The following is an 18,265-nucleotide window of genomic DNA, read 5'->3' on the forward strand; positions in this document are numbered from 1 at the left end:
TATATAAAGCTCAGGAAAGGGGCGAGGAAGGCGAGGCATGAGTAATGTGTGGGTTACTTAGCAATACTCTTCATCACTCCTCGTTTAGTTGGCTCATCCCATTACTTACTCCTTACCTACCTTCCTGGTAAGGACTATGCATCGAGGAGCTTGTGTAGTTGTGACAAGAGAAATGGAAGAGGGGGCTTTATGGCTCCTCTGAGTCCCTGTGAGTGAGGATGGGCCTAGGGTTTAAAGAATACAATAGGACAGATGGGTGTTTGTCAGGAGAGGTGGCAGACCACTGCACCCTGTGGCTCTCCGTGTGTTTTGGACTATGACTTCATGATCCCTTATAAGTGACTATGCTGACTAGGGTTGATGGGAGTTGTAGTCTCCATCATCTGGTGAGCACCTCTGACGTAAGTAATGGGAAAATGAAGATTTTTGGTATGAAATCTAGGCATAATTGGTTCTGCTGTCAAAAGGCCCCTTCAAACCCTGGCTTCTCTTTGGGAGATCGCTTCAAGTCTGGGTTAAGGGAGGCTTTAAGCACCACCAGGGCCAGGACTTGCCCGAGGCATAGGCAATATGTGCCGTCACCCCGGGCCCCCAACTCTTCGGGGCCCCGCAGCCACCAGCTGCTGTGAGAATACAAAATAACAGGGGCGGCTCGGATTTCTGCCACAGGCCACTTTTTTGTGCTCACGCCCAACCCCCTGTGACTCTCTTCTAGAGACAAATACCCCCCCCCCCCCCTGCACCTTCCCAGCAGCCCATCAGACCCTGCAGGGCCTCACACCTAGGACCTATCACGCACTTTGTTTTAGCAGAGTGTTTAAAGTGAAAGCTCTTTACACATAATGGTGCATTTAAGAGCCATTGTTTTGGGCAAGGCATTCAAAAGCTGGTTTGTATTCTGAAAGCGCATACAAAAAACCTAGTTTGCAGACCAAATCTGACTTCTTTGATCACAATTAAAATGTGTGAACAAAAAAGAGTAGTGAACTATTTCGCTAGTTTTCATGTGTTCGCTTTTGTGTGTCAAATACATTTTTTTTTTGTTTAGAATGTCACATTTAACTCGAATCTTATAAAGCATGCCTTTGTCCAATGATGACTAAACACCAAGTTACCTTTTCACATTATCTTTAGTTCTAAGTTTACAAATAATGAAAGACAGCCTACAAGCCATTTTTTTTTATCATGTTGTTGAATTTCACCATGTTATTTGTAGTCTTCAAGATGGGGTGGAAATAATGCAACAATTGTACTCTGTTGAATATATTTCTATGGATGTCTATATTTCTGGAGTTCTTTAATGATGATGTGAGTACATTTCAAGTCCTCTTTATAAAACAGAGTATTGTTGAAAGCCAAAAGTGGTGGCAAAGAGGGGAAAGGATCAGAGGGCAAATTGGTTTTAATGATTTACCAGGCCCATGGATGTGGGAAGAGAGTTTTCTCTACTGAAGATGTTGTTCGCCCTGGTGCTGTGCTGATGTTCAGGGTACAAGTTGAGGGTGCATTTGGGTTGACAGCGTCTGCCCACTTTTTAAACAGTGCGGACACCATCACGCTTGGGTGTTTTTGAGGCCGTCATACAAAAAAGCCTGTTTGTTCAAGTGTTCGTCCACCAGGATTTGGACCATGATCCGCAAGCTCTCGGGGCACTCATTTACCCACAAAACCACATCCAAGTGTCTTCAAAGCACTTGTATTTGTATTTTGTGTCCTGTGGAATATTTCAATAAAGATCTTTGGGTTTAACAGGTGTGCACCTTTTATACGTTGTCAGCAGTGTTATAGGAAAATCTCCTCCATCTGGTTGTTTTCCAGGTATTGTTGATTAGAAAGACAATGCTAATTTTGTTTTCTGCATTTTCCTCTGTTAGGAAAGGCCAGTTGAATTAAATGTGTGTATTTCACTTTAAGATATGTTCAGTCCGTATGTGTATGTTAATGAGCCACCCCACTTTTTTTTGGTTTGGGCCGTGAGCCCCATTATTAACATTCGAAGGCATGCAGGATTGCTTACTCTGACTACCTCAGTACCTTTCCCGATAAATACCCTTTGCTGCAGGAAAGCCTTATAGTGCAATCGAAAAAAAAGGCACTTTGCCCACTCTGGTCCAGGGCAAATTGCTGCCCTTGCATCCTTGCAACATGCAGTCACATTAGGTATGCTTGGATTACTTACTGGTGATCTTTACTACTCTTTGGCCTGCTCTTCCTCGTCACAGTGCTTTCTTTAGAGGTACCCTCTCTACAAATGATTCAACTCACTCTGTCGGCTACTGCAGAATAAGCCTCACTCCCGATATTGCCACATGTGTAATATTTACCCTTACAATTTAAATACTGAAGGTCAGCTTATTTGATGCCACGGATATTAATGACACATTTGGTGACATCAGTTTCTGCACATCTTTTGCCGACCAGGAGCCCACAAATCCTAGGGCCGGCTCAGGGCAACACTATTCATCGTCACTTTCCATGAGGAAGACAGAGTCAACAAGGCTGAGGCCCTGTGCATTGCCCTGTGCTGCACCTCTAGAGCCGACTCTGTGCGTAGTGTCCTGTTTCCTCTAAGCTATAGTGCCAGACGTCCGTACACGCCCTGATCTACAGCACATTTCCGGGAATCACGGGGAAGGCCGGCATTCATAACAAGGCGCAGACGTCATAGGACGTGGCCCTGCATTACAAAGAGAACGAGCCAGACTAGCTGTGCGTGTTCTGTAAAATAATGAGAACGGGGTCGATGTATTGGAAAACAGAGAAACGGTAGTAAAAGAATTTCCGTTCTGCGGGCTTGCTGACACCTGCTGGCCACATCAGGATTAGCAGCTAATTTCTGAGTACACCACTTTGCTGCTTGACACATTAGACGTCAACAAATACGTTATTCTGAGACTAGACGAAACACTGGGATCACACTGGCACTGCCCAGTAACAGAAGCCTCAAACGCCCCCAATTCGTCCAAACCTAAAAGGGGGACAGCTTCACCTCAGTAGCTCAAATGTGAAAATATTGTGAAAGGGTTACTTAGGATTCTCAGACAGTTCTATGACCTGGCATCATTCTCCCCTCTAACTCCCAACAAAAAACAAGGCAGAGCTGACAGTTTTCAACACAATTTGTGTTGCAGTGCGAAAATGTTTAAACAAGCAGTTTTGGAAAATTCTTTTGCCCAGTAACCATGAAAACCGTTGGTAACGGAGTAATGTTATACGCATTTGCACTGCACACGCTTCCTTGCAGTGTTCACGTGGCGCAGAGGCCCTTCCAGAGGAAAGCACCTATTGCCATATTAGGAAAAGAGACGATTTCCCGGATGATTCAAGTGTTCTATGTGGGGATGCCTGTTCACAAACGTTGAGGCATCTGTTTGCCGATTGCACGGGTACAAGGGACATGAGACTACATCATCTGTGCCCATTCGTTTCACACGATTGATGGTCGGCCACAGAATGTTTCTTTATTGACAACTGCAATTGTAAAATTGTTGAACGAGCTGAAATTGGTCCGACTGTATACCTGATATGAGCCATCAACCACTTAAAAAACATCCCTTTTTCTTCTATTTTGGTTGTATAATATATCCAGAATTGCGCTTGTAATCAATGAGGAGGCATTTTGAATTTCTATTGGAAACATTTTGTTTGCTTTTCTCTTCCCCCCCCCCTCTGCTTCGTTTTATGCCATTTGTCCTATTCCTCATTCCTTTCTTAATGCTTTAATGTTTTAATGGCTGCATATGATGATAAGCCTCTAACTGTAAAGGGGGTGTCTGTCCAGCTCAGGTCATTAAAGACTGTGCATCAACCCTTACCCCATTCATCATTGCTTTTATCAACTCCTCCTTCCGGTCAGGCCATGTCCCAACAACACTCAAAGAAGCTTGGGTCCGTCCGCTCTTGAAAAAACCGTCCCTCGACCCACGTGTCCCAGGGAACTACAGACCTATCACCACTGTGCTGTTCCTACTAAAGATTCTGGACAAAGCAGCCGATCTGCAAGTCCAAGAATTCATTGAGGACAACCACCTCCTCGGTCTGCGGCAATCCGGCTTCCGACCTAGGCATGGCACGGAAACTGCCCTGCTCGACTTAAAAAACTCAAATGGACGATCTCAGAGACGTCGGTAAACCCGCGCTCCTTCTCCTACTGGACCTATCCGCTGCCTTCGATCTGGTGGATCATCAGACCTTATGTCACCACCTCTCCACCGCAGCCAACTTCTCCCCGAGCGCCTGTACTTGGATAACCTCTTTCCTACAGGACAAAGTCATGAAGGTTTCCTCTGAATCTTCTTGAGTCTCATCAAACGAAAAGTCCCAGAGGGCTCTTGCATTGCTCCCACACTCTACAACCTTTTCACAAGACCACTATTCAAAATCTTGGACTCACTGGGCATCTCATACACTAACTATGCGGATGATATCCAGGTGTTTATCCCCCTCTCAGGTGACTACGTGGCCAACCATGACACCCTCAATTCCATCTACTCTACAATCCAATCCTGGATGGCAGAGAACTGGCTATGTCTCAATAGTGAGAAGACCGAACTTCTGTTAATCGCATCCTCATGTACCCTGGGGAAACTGGGCAAGCAATACTCTTCCTTTACTGTTGACAACATCCCTATTGCTTTCTCCCAAGTAATCAAGACTTGGGGGTGTACATCGAACCTGACCTAACCATGAATAGGCAGGTCAATGGTGTTGCCTCTGCCTCAGCGTACCACTCCAAACTTCTTAATGCAGCCAGACCCTTCCACACCCAAGAGAACTGCCTCACCATTGCTAGGGCGATCATTGGCTCTAGGATTGACTACTGCAATGCTCTCTTTGTGGGGACCTCTCGCAAAAACTTGACCAAACTCCAACTAGCTCAAAACAACACCCTGAGAGCCACTACGGGAATATCAAGAAATGACCACATCTCGGAAATCAGGAGAAAGGTCCATTGGCTTCCCGTCAAGGAAAGGATTGTTTTCAAAACACTGGCTTTGACGCACAAATGCCTTCACAGGTTGGCACCACCTTACCTAGCCCACAGTATTATCCCCGACACCACATCCAGACCGTCAAGAGCGACCTACGCCAACAGAATAACGGCGCCCATCACACACAAAGTGCGGGCGGGTGGCACAAGCTTCCCTAACATGGCTGCCACCTTCTGGAACTCTCTCCCAACGGAGCTCCGTCAGATTGACTGTCACGCAGCCTTCAAGAAAGCTATCAAGACTAGGCTCTTTGTATGATATGTCTTCCTGGGCACAGCCATAAGTGGCTGCACACACTGTATGCTTCCTTGTAATTTTAACTGTAACTGATCACTATTTAATTGATCACTATGCACTAAGTACTTTTGTTGGGCTGCATTCTTGTAACCCTGAATCAAGCCTTCATCCATGTCCTTTCACAGCACCTCGATGCCCGAGGGCTGTAGTGCGCTTTATAAATATAAATAAATGAACATTTATAAATGAATTGTATTTTCTTGTTTATTTTTGTGGAAAGTACATTTTTGTTTTGACTAAAACTCAATAAAAAAAAGAAAGTTCCTATTGTACCCAGGGCAGGCCCTAGGATTTGAGGGGACCTGGCTGGCCAAAAGATGTGTAGGCCCCCCTAATTTGCATAAATAGTGACATCAGTGATATCACAGAATGAGTCTTTAATATGCAGAGTTATCATGGGAAGTTAAATTAGAAACATTTTGCCATGCGTAAGGTAGTAGACAAATACACTGTGACGTCCAGTATATGAATTGTCAATATTAATATTGACCTATGTGGCAATATCAGAAGTGAGGCATTTTTTTTAATTATCAGACCGCCGAATACCTTGTACAGACTTCTAATTTTGGCAGATAATTCATAGTTTGATAAAATGATTTGGCCGGGAGCACACATTTTGCTTAAGTGGAGAAGCCGGGATTTGAGACCAGTCTGCAATTCAGGAACTTGAACACATCTCTTCCATGATGTAATTGGTAGAAATACTGTTTGCAGAAGGTCTTTTTGAAATTGGGTCGAAAATTCTATCTGTAAAAGGCATTGCAAAAATATGGTGATTGTGTTATGCTAACTGAAACTAACTGCTTTTTTTGCAGAAGTTTCACAATAGTTTTTATTTTGATTGCGTGTGCATTTAGGGAATACTAGTGCATAGATGCCTTTGGGCTTATTGCGCTTTACAAATGTGAAAATGAATAAATACAAAATAAATACATATTCTTCATGCTATCAATATGGTTTTATTTCGGAAGCTACAGATAAGGATTATTTTGACTGTCAATTTTTTTTTTACATCAAATAATAACTACCTTTTTCAAGAGCTGCTCACTACGAAATGAAAAGGGAGTCTCATTGATGTAACCCCTGAGCCTTGATTAGAGGGGGTGAGCTGGCCAAAAATGTTCGCTGTTGTAGAATAGCAGGGGATCCTATAGCATAAAGTTGCAAAGGCAACTGAATGGGTTAGGAGACAGTTGCTGAGATGTTATATGTTTAGACCTTCCTGTAAATCATGTCTTCTTCCTATTCCTGCGGCAACATGTGCTGAAAAATGTAGTGTTTTGACCTGGGAATGAGTACAGTTCTCTCGCTTCACTCAGTGTGGTAACTTTTGCCCGATAGCAAAAATCAAAAGCTGGCACCCAAGAATATATACGCACAGTAAGTGAACATATCTTATATTGAAAGTTACACATTTAGTTAAATTGACATTTCCCCTTAAAAAAGTGCACAAGACAAAAGAGCATTGGCCTTTCAAAAAAAGTAATCATCAACAGAAAAATAACCTGAGCGAGGACATTTTCCAATAAATATGCTGGCAAAGTATAAAAGGTGCTCACCTTTTAAACCCAGCAATATGTAGCAAAATATTCCCTGGAAACAAAATCCCAATGCAAGCATGTGCTTTAATGAAAATTGTATGTGTCTGCAATGGAAACATGACAACCTAGGTGAACTCCTGGTAGCCAAATGCTTGAGCAAGCTTGCCGACCTCAAAAACACCTGAGGGGTTTGCGTCCACCCTCCGAAAAATGTTACTCCATCCACCAACATGTATCCTTTACTTGTGCCCTGAATAGCAGCACATGACCACAATCAGGGAAACATAACTTCACAGTCTCCAGGATTGCAAACTCTCTTGCCACATCCTGAGCAAATATCCAGTACTCACTTGCCCTCTCATCATTTCCCCTCCTCAACCCCCTGTCTGGCTTAAAAAAATACTCTGCTTTTTGAGGATAACTTGAAAAGTACACAGACCAGAATAAGGTACCCACTCAAATATATAAGTCCTGACAGAAATATGTTAGCAAAAACCGTCCAATTGTGGAATTTGCCCCCCATCCTGACTGGGAGACTACAAATACCAGAATGCAATTCAGCAAAAGGCAAAACATAGCCTTTTTATTTTCAAGACGAATAACAACATGTAATGTGTGAAACAGTTACCTGATTGTGTTTAAGTGTTTGACAAATGCAGGGTTCAGATATGATGAAAAAAATCACAATCTACCAAAAATCAGCTCTTTTTGGTGCATTAAATATGATTTCAAAATAACTTAAACAAGTTTTGTGCACTATATTGTAATTGACCTGGAGGAGAGCGTAGATCTAGGTAGCTAACTGTTGCTTTATGTGTGCTTTCTGTGACGAATCAACTTTGGGGGCATCAGTGGTCCAGGGATGAATAACGGTTTCAAAATCAATCAGCCCCACACCTCTAGTACACCATAAGGGATCCAAACAGATTGGGAACACAAGCAAATTATAAACCTTTTTGTCCAGTATTGGTAATGTGGATGGAACGGCAGTCTTATCTTTGCAAGGTCGTGGTTCGTTAGTTAGTTGCAACACAGCGAAAATACAATTATTACCCAATGATAAAAGGGACTGTCCAGTCATGGTTGTATAAAAATATCTACTTTATTGTTATTCAACAGACAGTTCTAGCACACTACAAAATACAATCCACCCTGTAAAGGAATGCAGAGGACAGACAGTTTCAAGAAGGAAAAGGGATGCACTCTGGATACTGACAGGAGGGTAGTCAGCAAAGTAATTAATCTCAATAGTGCAAGTATACTTGGTTTCAACACACGGGGAGCAATGGGTCATAGAATGTAACTAGGGGCCTTTGGAGAAGGACCAGGGTGACAGAACCACAATATACTTTTTGCTTGTGGAAGTTCTTGGTGCTTGACAGCGTTGAGTCTGTTTCAGGATGCTTAGCAACTTCTGTGACAGAGTTCAAGATGGGAGGCAGCTGCAGGTATCAGGCAACAGGCAGTTCAGTCAGTGATGCTGGACGGACGACTGCAGGCTGGCCTACACTCGGGTAAGGAATCGCTGTCACAGTCCTGGTTGGCGGGTCTGAAGCACTGGTCAAGGCGTCTCAGACTGTGTGAGCGACTGTGGTGTGACAACAGTCAGCGGTGTAGTCAGTTGCAGCTTGAGGGACTCGACTGCCGTGAAAATGTCCTTTAATGTTTACGCTATTTGATGCTTGTCGGTACACTCCTGCAAGTTTCTTCGCTGGGCTCTTGTTCTTTAAGGCAGACGGCCCAAAGCTGAGGAGAGCGTTGCAGGCAACGGCCTTGTCCTTGGTTTGGTTCAGGGACTCTTTGGTACTTCACACCTTGGAAGTCTTGCTTGCAGAGACTAGCAGGGCATGCTGTGTGCTGGTTGTGTACCGGTTCTGAAACTGCTGGAGGGTCCTCTGGATTCGGTACCTCCCTCTGTTCATGGGAGATGTTTTGGAGAGGTATCTTACTTCCCTCTTTGAAATCCTGGCCTTCCTTCACTGGCGGAAGCTGTAAGGCAGACTGTACCTTCAGCCAGGATCCAAAAGAGTTCTTCTTGTTACTCCTTGCAAAGTCTTCAGATGATCTGCCAAAAGAGGGGCTCAGCCCTCTTTTTAAATGGAATGGGCCCCAGTGATTGGTGTAGGCTATCCCTACCTTAATGAACCAATCATGGGTCTCCATCATCAATCTTCTGTTATGCATGAGGTCATAACCAGAGTGCTTTGCAACAGGAAAGGTAGAGGGGTGAAAACTTGTACTACTAAGTCCCACCCATCTTCCTGCCTGTTGTGGCTCAAATGGTCTCTCTGGTTAATTGAGCTCTCTGTGGTTCCTGATTAAAGGCAGGTTTCCCTTGAAGTTGTGGTGGCAACAGACTTTTTCTCCACCAAATCACATACTCCTAACCTCTGAATGGGGTCCCCCTGTGGGGGTGCCACATGTACCAGACATGACATTTCACAGCATTGATAATGAGATGCAGGAGCTGGCTTCAGGTTGACACAGTGCATAACAAAGGTTGTTGGGAGTGTTCCTGTATTTTCTTAGCCTCTGCAGGCAGGCCCCATGTAGGCCTGTTTGAAGTATACTCTATTAGTATGCTAATTATGTTTAATTGCTGCCACCATTCTAACAGTCCAACAAAGGATAGGGCGGAGCCATGGAGCCTTTGTTATTTAATTAGGCTGGCCATGGCAGGGGGAGGATTTTGTCCTCCCCCTTTTGAGATGCCTTGATGTACTCCTGGGTGTCACATTCCAACTAAATGTGACAGAGAGGACTGCACCTGTAGGCTGTGTCCACCCAGAGTACACAGGTCTGTGTGTATGTCGTGCAGTGAGCATAAGAAAATGTGTGCAGATTAGCCCCACACATTTTCCAGAGGTTGACCTACCCTCATTCAATGTCATATACAATTAAAAAAAAAGGCCCAGGTGGGTGCAAACCCACCATGCAGATGGTCGAATTCCTCACACTTTCAGAATGAAAATGCCTATTTACATTTTTTTAACACAGAAACGTTATAAACATCTCCTCAAAAACAATGGCCTCTTTAATGCGTTTATATTTATTTATTTATTTGTATGGCACCGAAAACCTGCAGCCATCAGGGCGCACACCAACACAAAATGTACAAACAAAAATGATAGGACACAGAAAGCTCAAGACATCCAGAGGGCCAGTCTAAGGTAAATTCCCTTAAATTATAAGGTTTTTAACAATTGGTAAAACCTTCTTGTGGTTCCTTCTTGTCTCAGGTCTTAGGGGAGCGAGTTCCAGATCTTTGCCGAACAGCCAGGCAAGGACCTTCCTAGGCTATTGGCCAATTTAAAGCTTCGGCAGTTAACCTGTTCCAGTTTTGACAGGCAGACGGTTCTTGTTGGCTCGTAAGGCATCACCAGGTTTTTCAGATATGCTGGAATTGTTCCTTGAAGACATATGCAGACAAGCACAGCTGCCTTGAATTCTACACGGGCAAGGACGGGAAGCCAATGCAGAACTTGTCTGTTGGTGGAGATATGTTCTCTCCTTGAGATCCCTTTTATGATACATACATCATTCTGGGTGGTTTGTAGTTTATGCAAGCATTTCTTATTTGCACCAATCAGGAGGGCATTGCCGTAGTCGAGCCTTGATAGTATAATGGCACGTGCTACAGATGCACAGTTAGCTCTGAGAGAAAAGGGCACGTGTTTTTCTGCAGGCGGAGATAGTGTCTACAATTTCTGGAGCCCTGATTGACATGGGCTTCAGCACTCAGTGAGGATTCAAGGTAAGTGCCTAGTGTTTTGACCTTTACCAATACCGGGATACCGCAATCATGAATTGAGAAAGACTGGTAATCAGGATTCAATTTGGCCCTAGCCTGGGATGACCCAAATATCAGTAGTTCTGTTTTACTTCCGTTTAAGCATATCCAGTTGTGGGTCATCCAGGATTCAATCATGCTATAAGTGTGCTCCAGATTTGCTGTGTCAAGGTCATAGTCTCAGGTGATCTCCAGGACTAGCTGAGTGTCTTCAGCCTAGTTAATGAAAAAGACCCCCATCTCATCCAAGAGGCTACAGAGGGGCCTCATACATAGGCTGATGAGTATTGGGGAAATACAAGCCCCTTGGGGTACATCGCACACAATGGGGGCTGGAGCACAGGAGGCATCCCACCAGCAGATTCTGGACACCCAATATGTCAGAAAGGACTGAACCCAATCAATTGTTTCCTGTGCACATTGACCTACATCTCTCAGGATTTGGAGGAGGTGCTCATGTTCAAGGAAGTCGAACACCGCGGACAGGTCTACTAGGACCAGTAGTGCTGTATTTCCTCTATCCAAGGTTTCCAGAAAATGGGTCTGGAGGTCGATAAGGGCTGTTTCCCTGTTATGGGATGGCTTAAAACTAGATTTCCTGTGATGTAGGATACCAGCGGATTCCACAAATGTTTGGAATTGAAACGTTGTCACTTTATCTATGATTTTCAGCAGAACTTTACAATTAGTAATATGTCTTAGGTTGTTTGTATCTTTCGAGTACAACCCTGATTTCTTTACCAGGGGGGTGACCTTGGCCGTCTTGATAGACTCAGGGATCTGATTGACTCGGAATGAGGAATTGACGAACCTGGCAAAGAATGGAGCAAATACTTCTTTATCATCCAGGATTATTTTGGGAGGTATTGTATTTCCTGGGCTAGATGAGGGGTGCATTGGAGCCAGGATTTTGATCATGTCCAGAGTGGTGATGGACGAAAATGTTAATTTCAATTGATCTTCAATTGCTTATAGTTCGGATATAGGGAGTTTGTCAAGCCTATCTTTAGTCAGGTCACTTTTGATATTGTCCTGGGCTTTGGATAACTTCGCTTTGAACGCTAGCTGTACTTTAGCAACGTCCTGGTTTTTTGGGACAAGAGATACTAATTGGGCTTTGGGTTTTTCTAAAAGCTTAAGAATCTCAAACAGCTTTTTAGAATTATTGTTAGCATTATTGATCTGTTTAATGTAAACATTATTTTTGGTTTCCATAATGGCAGATTTGAAGGGTTTTGTTGACATCAGTGGGGCATTTTAGCCACCTAGTTTCCGCTTTTCTTTTGTCTTTTTGCAGTAGGCTAAGCTCTTGAATAAACCATTTTTGGTGTCCAACACTGTCCATGAATTATTTGTTCCTGAGTGGGTCCAATCTAACCAGCATGTAACCCAGGGTGGAGTTAAAGGTGGTAACTAGGATATCTGGGGTGTCAAGTTCACAGGTAGTGGACATGATCTGAGCCATACATTTATGAAGGTCGACAGTCTGTACTTTGTTGAAGTTACGGCTAGTCATTTTTTTCAAGGGGTTATTAACTTTCGTGAGGGGATCTTGTAGTTGAATATGAAAGTCTATTGCATAGTGGTCTGACCATATGTCTGGTGTGGTATTGTTGATGTGCACAGCTAGGCTTCTTGCAGCGACCCAGTTCAGTATGTTACCTTTTGCTGTTTTGGGATCACTGCTAAGAATGTGATAATCAATGTTATTGAGGGCCATTTCTAATGCAATTGTCTCTTTGTCTGTAGTATTATTGCGCCATTGATTTAAATCCCCTAAGAATAGGGTGGAACTCTTTGGGCCACTTAGGCCACCTAGACGATGGGTGATTTACTCATTGAAGCTGGGCATCTCAGCAGGGGGGCAATAAACCAGTATGATATTGACACAGCTGCAATGTGTTGGTGTCATTTTTAGATTAAGGATTTCCCAATCGTGACATTGACTGAGAGTTTGAAAGAATTTGAGGTTGTTTTTTGCAATGATTGCTAACACCCCACCGCCCCCATGTCCCTGATCCCGATTAACTTACAAGAGAAATATCCACATATAAAACAATTTTCGTTTGATTGTTAGTTTGTCAATACATTTAGCAAAGGAACTTGTTCTGTGCTCAAATAATCACTCTAGGAACAACACACGAGGGTTAATTACATTTGAATCTGTATTTATTATTAATACAAACAAAAAGAGAACCAGAAAGCAAATTCATACATCAGAAGTGATCTGGTTCGGAACACAAAAGAAAACGTTTTTGGGTAAGCATATACGTTGAAACATATATAGTAGACCAATTCTGGATAAGCAAATAAACAATAAATCTAAACCAGTGAAAGAAAACACATTAAAAAACAGGATTACAGAACAGATAATTCACAGAAAAGAAGACAAGGTAAAGCAATCTTAACAATCATCAGACAAAGTTGTATGATTTACATAGTGGAGATATTCCTACTACTAGGAGAAAATCAGGGTACTATTTTGTATTAACCTGATAGTGTATACAAATTTATTTGAAGCGACCGCCATGTCCAATGTATAATCATGCTTATTGATCTGCCAAACTGCTTTGGCAGGTGGTGGTATATCCTTCGGAAGTGGCCAGGGCGATCATTGGGCCGCTAGCCTCAGTAATCCAGGTTTCAGTCAAGCACAATACATCTAGAGCCACGTTAGTGATATAATCATGTATATCTAGAGCATGCTTGTTAGGGGTTCTGGTGATCAGTAGAGGTAGCTTATGAGTCCCTGTTGTGGAAGAGCCAGAAAATGTCACCATATTCAATTTATTTTGAACTTTTTGGTCTGGAGTAGATGTTCCCTAATTTAGGGCGCTGGTCTCCACAATCTTTCCCAGGTATGGAGTCTGGGGGCCCCAAGGCTTGATCATCAATCCATGTGCTATTAACGTTTTCCGATTTACAAAAGCCAGGGGTCGGGAATGTTAGTGTTTGATCATTACGATTTAGGATGTTATGAGCTTCGGATAGGGCACAGCCCTTATCTTGTGCCGGGGGACCGTAAAGGGCAAGGTTCTGGCATGCAGGTCTAGGTTTTGATGGTCTTTGACTATAACAACAGGATCGTTCACACTACCCTCTTTAAATATAGAGCAGGGAGCGGACTGTTCAGGTTATGTGGGCAGAGCCTGCTCAGGGAAAGATCCAGGTGGAACATTAGGTTTTAGTTGCAAGTATTTGTTTATTATCACCAGACTGTTGGCCTTCTAGGCAGATCGTAAAAGGTTCCAATTATCGGGGTGACTCATAGTGCTAGCAACGGGAATCGGGGGCTAGGTGGAGACTGTATGTCATAGTGCAACTATGCTGCTCGGTTTAGATGAGCTACGGGTGGTGAGAAGGGGTGGGGCAAAGATTTCCCTGTAGTGGTGAGACCCTGACTATAGCAATACGTTTGAGGAGTATGGGGTAGGGAGTGCACTGGAAACCTCTCAAAAGGGCAGACAAGAGTGATACAGAGGTGCGCACATTCTTACCTGCAACCGTGTTACAGGGCATACTCTTATGCTGTGACGCCGAGTTCTGGTGTGGACCGGCAAATACCGGCTTGTCTCTGAAGTGCCTGACGTTTCGGTATAAAAGCTAGGGGAGCTGGGAAATGCAGTCTCTGGCAGTAAATGGGTTATCACTTGTAAATCACCCCCACTTGAAATGCTCTGCTGAAGAAAGAAAGTGATAAGTAGTCTTAAGGAGCCTGCAGCTTCTGATGGGCCACTGGAAATGGGTTTCTCTCTCTAGAGAGCCACAGGAGGTTGGCAGGCGACACTGTGGCCTCACACAGGCTTATTACATGGAACAAGCACAGCCCCACTTTTAACAATGTTCTTGGTATAGCTGAGGCAGGCACTGGTGCCCATGGGGCCCCCTCTGGCAGCTTCTAACAGCAGTACCCTGGGCCACTGCACAGACTGCCCATGCCTCAGGCTGGGTCTGATTGTACCGAAGCTTGGGGGTTTCCAGATTTGGGTCTGTGGTAGGAAGATGAGGGGGTGTGAACAGAGATGTTAGGCAAAGAGGGAATAGATAGCAGTAGGTGGGCTGTAAAATGCTCAGGAGATTAGGGAAGTGAGGTAGTGTTTATCATCTGTGGTTGTGTGATGGGCTTGAGATGTGTTAGAGCATTCCCATATAGTGAAGTTTGGTTGGTTTATATACACTTATAACACTCAAGATCAACCACCGGAGGTGAGATCCTGGGCTTGCCAAGACGAGTCAGAGCTACTGACCTGCTTAGTCATGCTCCAGTACTAATCGATCAGTGTACTGAAGTCCACATACGTCCTCTGCTAGATCACTGAAGTTGCTAAGCGATGGATAATCAAGGATTGTAGGTGTTGCTGTGCCTGTCCAGGGGACCACAGCAGTTCCCCACATAGACTGGAAGGAGTCCTCTGTTTCCCCACCACGTATGGTTTCTGCTAGGGGTCAAGTTCTAAAATAAATAGGTGGGGGGACTCATTAACATACACGATGGGATGTGATGTCACCAGAGATTAGCATATCAAGGTGAAATATGCACATTTCATTCAATTGGCTTTGCATAGCCATACAAATTGTACAGGTCAACTGGGCACTTGCCTTTTTATAAAATCAGCATACACAAAAATCCAAGAGAGGATATTTTTTTCTTATACGATTTGAAAATGTTAGAAAGTGTGCACGTTTTAAACCCCAAGAATCGATGCCAATGTTTTCACTGGAGAGTGAAGTCACAAAATATGACATTTCACCTTTTTTAGTTCATGTTTTTTTTACCAGGTTATATGGAGTAGCGATAAAGTGCCTGACCTCTAAATCTAGCGACCACAGCTAGGATCCCCAGGTTGTGCTTAAAATTGTAATTTCAAAAAAGACAAAGGGGGTCATTACGAGTGCGGCGGTAAGGGGTTAACAGCACTGTTAAGGATGCCGGTGCCGTTAACCCCTTACCGCCGCATTCCGAGGTACCTTAGTGGGTCCCAGTAAGGCCGGCTGGTAAAACCAGCCGTCCTTAGCGGGAGCCGCTAAGGAACCAAGGAGCTAATAACGGGCCCTCAATTTGCAGGCCCGTTATTAGCTCCTTCCCCATTCCCATTGAGCCCTATGGGGGCTCGAATGGGAATGGTGAATGGTTTTCGGAATGGGGACTTACCGGGTCTGCAAGGGTCGGAATGTCGCGGTAAGTCCCCATTCCGACACCACGGACCCAGACATGGGGGGTCATTCCAAGGTGGGCGTTAAGGGGTTACAGGCACTGGTAAGGATGCTGGTGCCAGTAACCCCTTACCGCCCTATTCCGAGGTTCCCTAGCAGGATCCGCTGAAAACATCTGGTCAGACCAGACGTCCTTAGCGGGTCCCGTTAGGGGACCAGGGAGCAAATAACAGGCCCGCTATTTGTGGGCCCGTTATTAGCACCTTCCCCATTCCCATTGAGCCCTATGGGGGCTCGAATGGGAATGGGGAATGGTATTCGGCTTGGGGACTTACCGGGTTCGCATAGGTCGGAATGTCCCAATAAATCCCTACCCGGACCCGGACCCAAGTTTGGAGGAAGCAATGGTGCTAATAGCACCATGGCTGCCTCCAAACTTGGAATGACCCCCACGGGTTTGGAGGCAGCCATGGTGCTGTTAGCACCATGGCTGCCTCCAAACTCGTAATGACCCCCTGGGCCTCATTCCGAGTATGAAGGTAGCCATGCAGCAATTAGCTCCATGGTTGCCTCCCATACCGGTACCAACTCCGGTTTGGTTCAATGGGGACTTACCGGTCCATTCTGACCCTGGAGGGACCGGTAAGTCCCCATTGAAAAAAAACAATCCCCATTCCCATTTCAGCCCCCATAGGGCTCAATGGGAATGGGGAAGTAGCTAATAACGGCACCGCAACTTGCGGTACCATTATTAGCTCTCTGGACCCTTAGCGGCTCCCACTAAGGGCGCCTGGTAAAAGCAGGTGCCCATAGCGGGACCCGCTAAGGGACCTCGTTTTAGGGCGCAACCGGTGCCGTTAATCCCTTTGCGCCCAACTCAGAATGAGGCCCACTTTGTGGCCGCACAATGTCAGCCTCCTCCCTGCGATGCGGAATCTCGCAGATGAGCAGCTCCTTGCCTCTGCTGGTCGCTGCATCCTGCACTGCCCTCAGGAGTCAGCAGCTCCATGGAGCAGAGGGCCTTGTGTGTGCCTTTGCTCCCCGCCTTATGGCCTGCCCTGAACAGCTCCTTCATTTGGTCATAGGGCAGGCTTTGCAGCTACCCCACTCCATTGGAAACCACAGCCTGCAGGTCCACTTGCTGTCGTCACAGTTTTTAAATGTTTAATATGCAGAGCATATTCAGGGCAGCAAAACGAATAGGGGACTGTGTCACGGCCACGTTTTCTATTTGTAGATGAGCATTTCAAAGCCACTACGGTGCACATGTTTCCTGCTCGTCATCACTCGGGCTTCTGTGGAGTGTGGCTTTACGTGTTTAAAGTCATGGAAGAGTTTGTAAAGACTTGTCTTGTGCTAACTGTTCTGCCAGTTCGAGCGTTTAAGCACAGCATGTTGCATTCTGGTCTTTGTAGGTCAGTCTTTATGAAGGTCTTCTAACATTACAGACAAAACAGAAATCAGATTTTGGAGATTTAAACACGTTCACAATAATATCAGAGGTGGAAACTGGGCGCGGAGATTATGGGACGAGGAAGCAAAATGTAGATAAACTAAGAACAACCATCCTGGGATTAAATGTAGAGCATGACATATTTTATACGATTTTTCACGATTAATATCATCTGATGTCTTGGCCCACTTCGGCTTCCCGCTAACATTTTGCAGATGTTTCCTTCACTAACAATTCTAATATGGAATTTGAACTAATTTTACAGGTCAAATGCTGTCAGATTGGCAGAGAGTGTTTCACTAGCCTCACCTGAAATACACACCCCATTCACATTCATGTAGACATTCACTCATTAGGTAATTACAAGAATGAGAAGAGAGGTTCAAATATATCCAGAATTCTGGTATTTTTTAATATCAAATATATAGTATTCTTGCTGAGATCAGCACTTATCTTCACTCAGCGGAAGGGATGTTTAATGGCCTTTTCATGGGGTTTGCCATAATTATCCATTGTTTAGGATGTTTAAAGACAAATACGAAGATATAATCATGCTTATTTTGAATTCATCTATTTTATGTATCCACATATGGGGGGTCATTACAAGTACGGCGGTCCGGAAATAAGGGTGCCGGTAGCAATGTACCGGCACCCTTTCCGGACCGTCGTACTACAACTGGGCCTGCCGGCGTCCTTGTGCGCGGCACCTCTGACCTGCCGGGTACATCAGCCCTGGTAGGCACAGTTGTCATGGAAGCACCGGCACCGTTAAGAACAGTGCCGGTGCTTCCGAGTCCCCATTCCCATGAAGTCCTATGGGACTCCATGGGAATGGGGACTTACATTTTCCGACACCTGATAGACTAGGCCATCGGGACTGGTAATGTCCCGGTGGCACCGGGATCTCAGGCGGCGGAATAGGTGTTACAGTCTGGCGGCAACCCACCTGTAGCACTGGCGGGTTACTGCTGACCTTGTAATGACCCCCATGGTCTTTACATATAGAGACCATACTTCATAGCAATGAAGGAATAATAGT

The 18,265-nt window shown here is 44.7% G+C and overlaps 1 protein-coding gene across 3 annotated transcripts in view; it reads right to left on the reverse strand.

Annotated features, from left to right (window-relative positions):
* Window positions 1-18,265, reverse strand: part of TSPAN32 (tetraspanin 32) — an 882,228-nt gene that overhangs the window by 680,562 nt on the left and 183,401 nt on the right. The window lies entirely within an intron of this gene.

The sequence above is a fragment of the Ambystoma mexicanum genome, chromosome 11, assembly GCF_040938575.1.
Source record: "Ambystoma mexicanum isolate Mex_15411 chromosome 11, UKY_AmexF1_1, whole genome shotgun sequence".
Lineage (NCBI taxonomy): Eukaryota > Metazoa > Chordata > Amphibia > Caudata > Ambystomatidae > Ambystoma > Ambystoma mexicanum.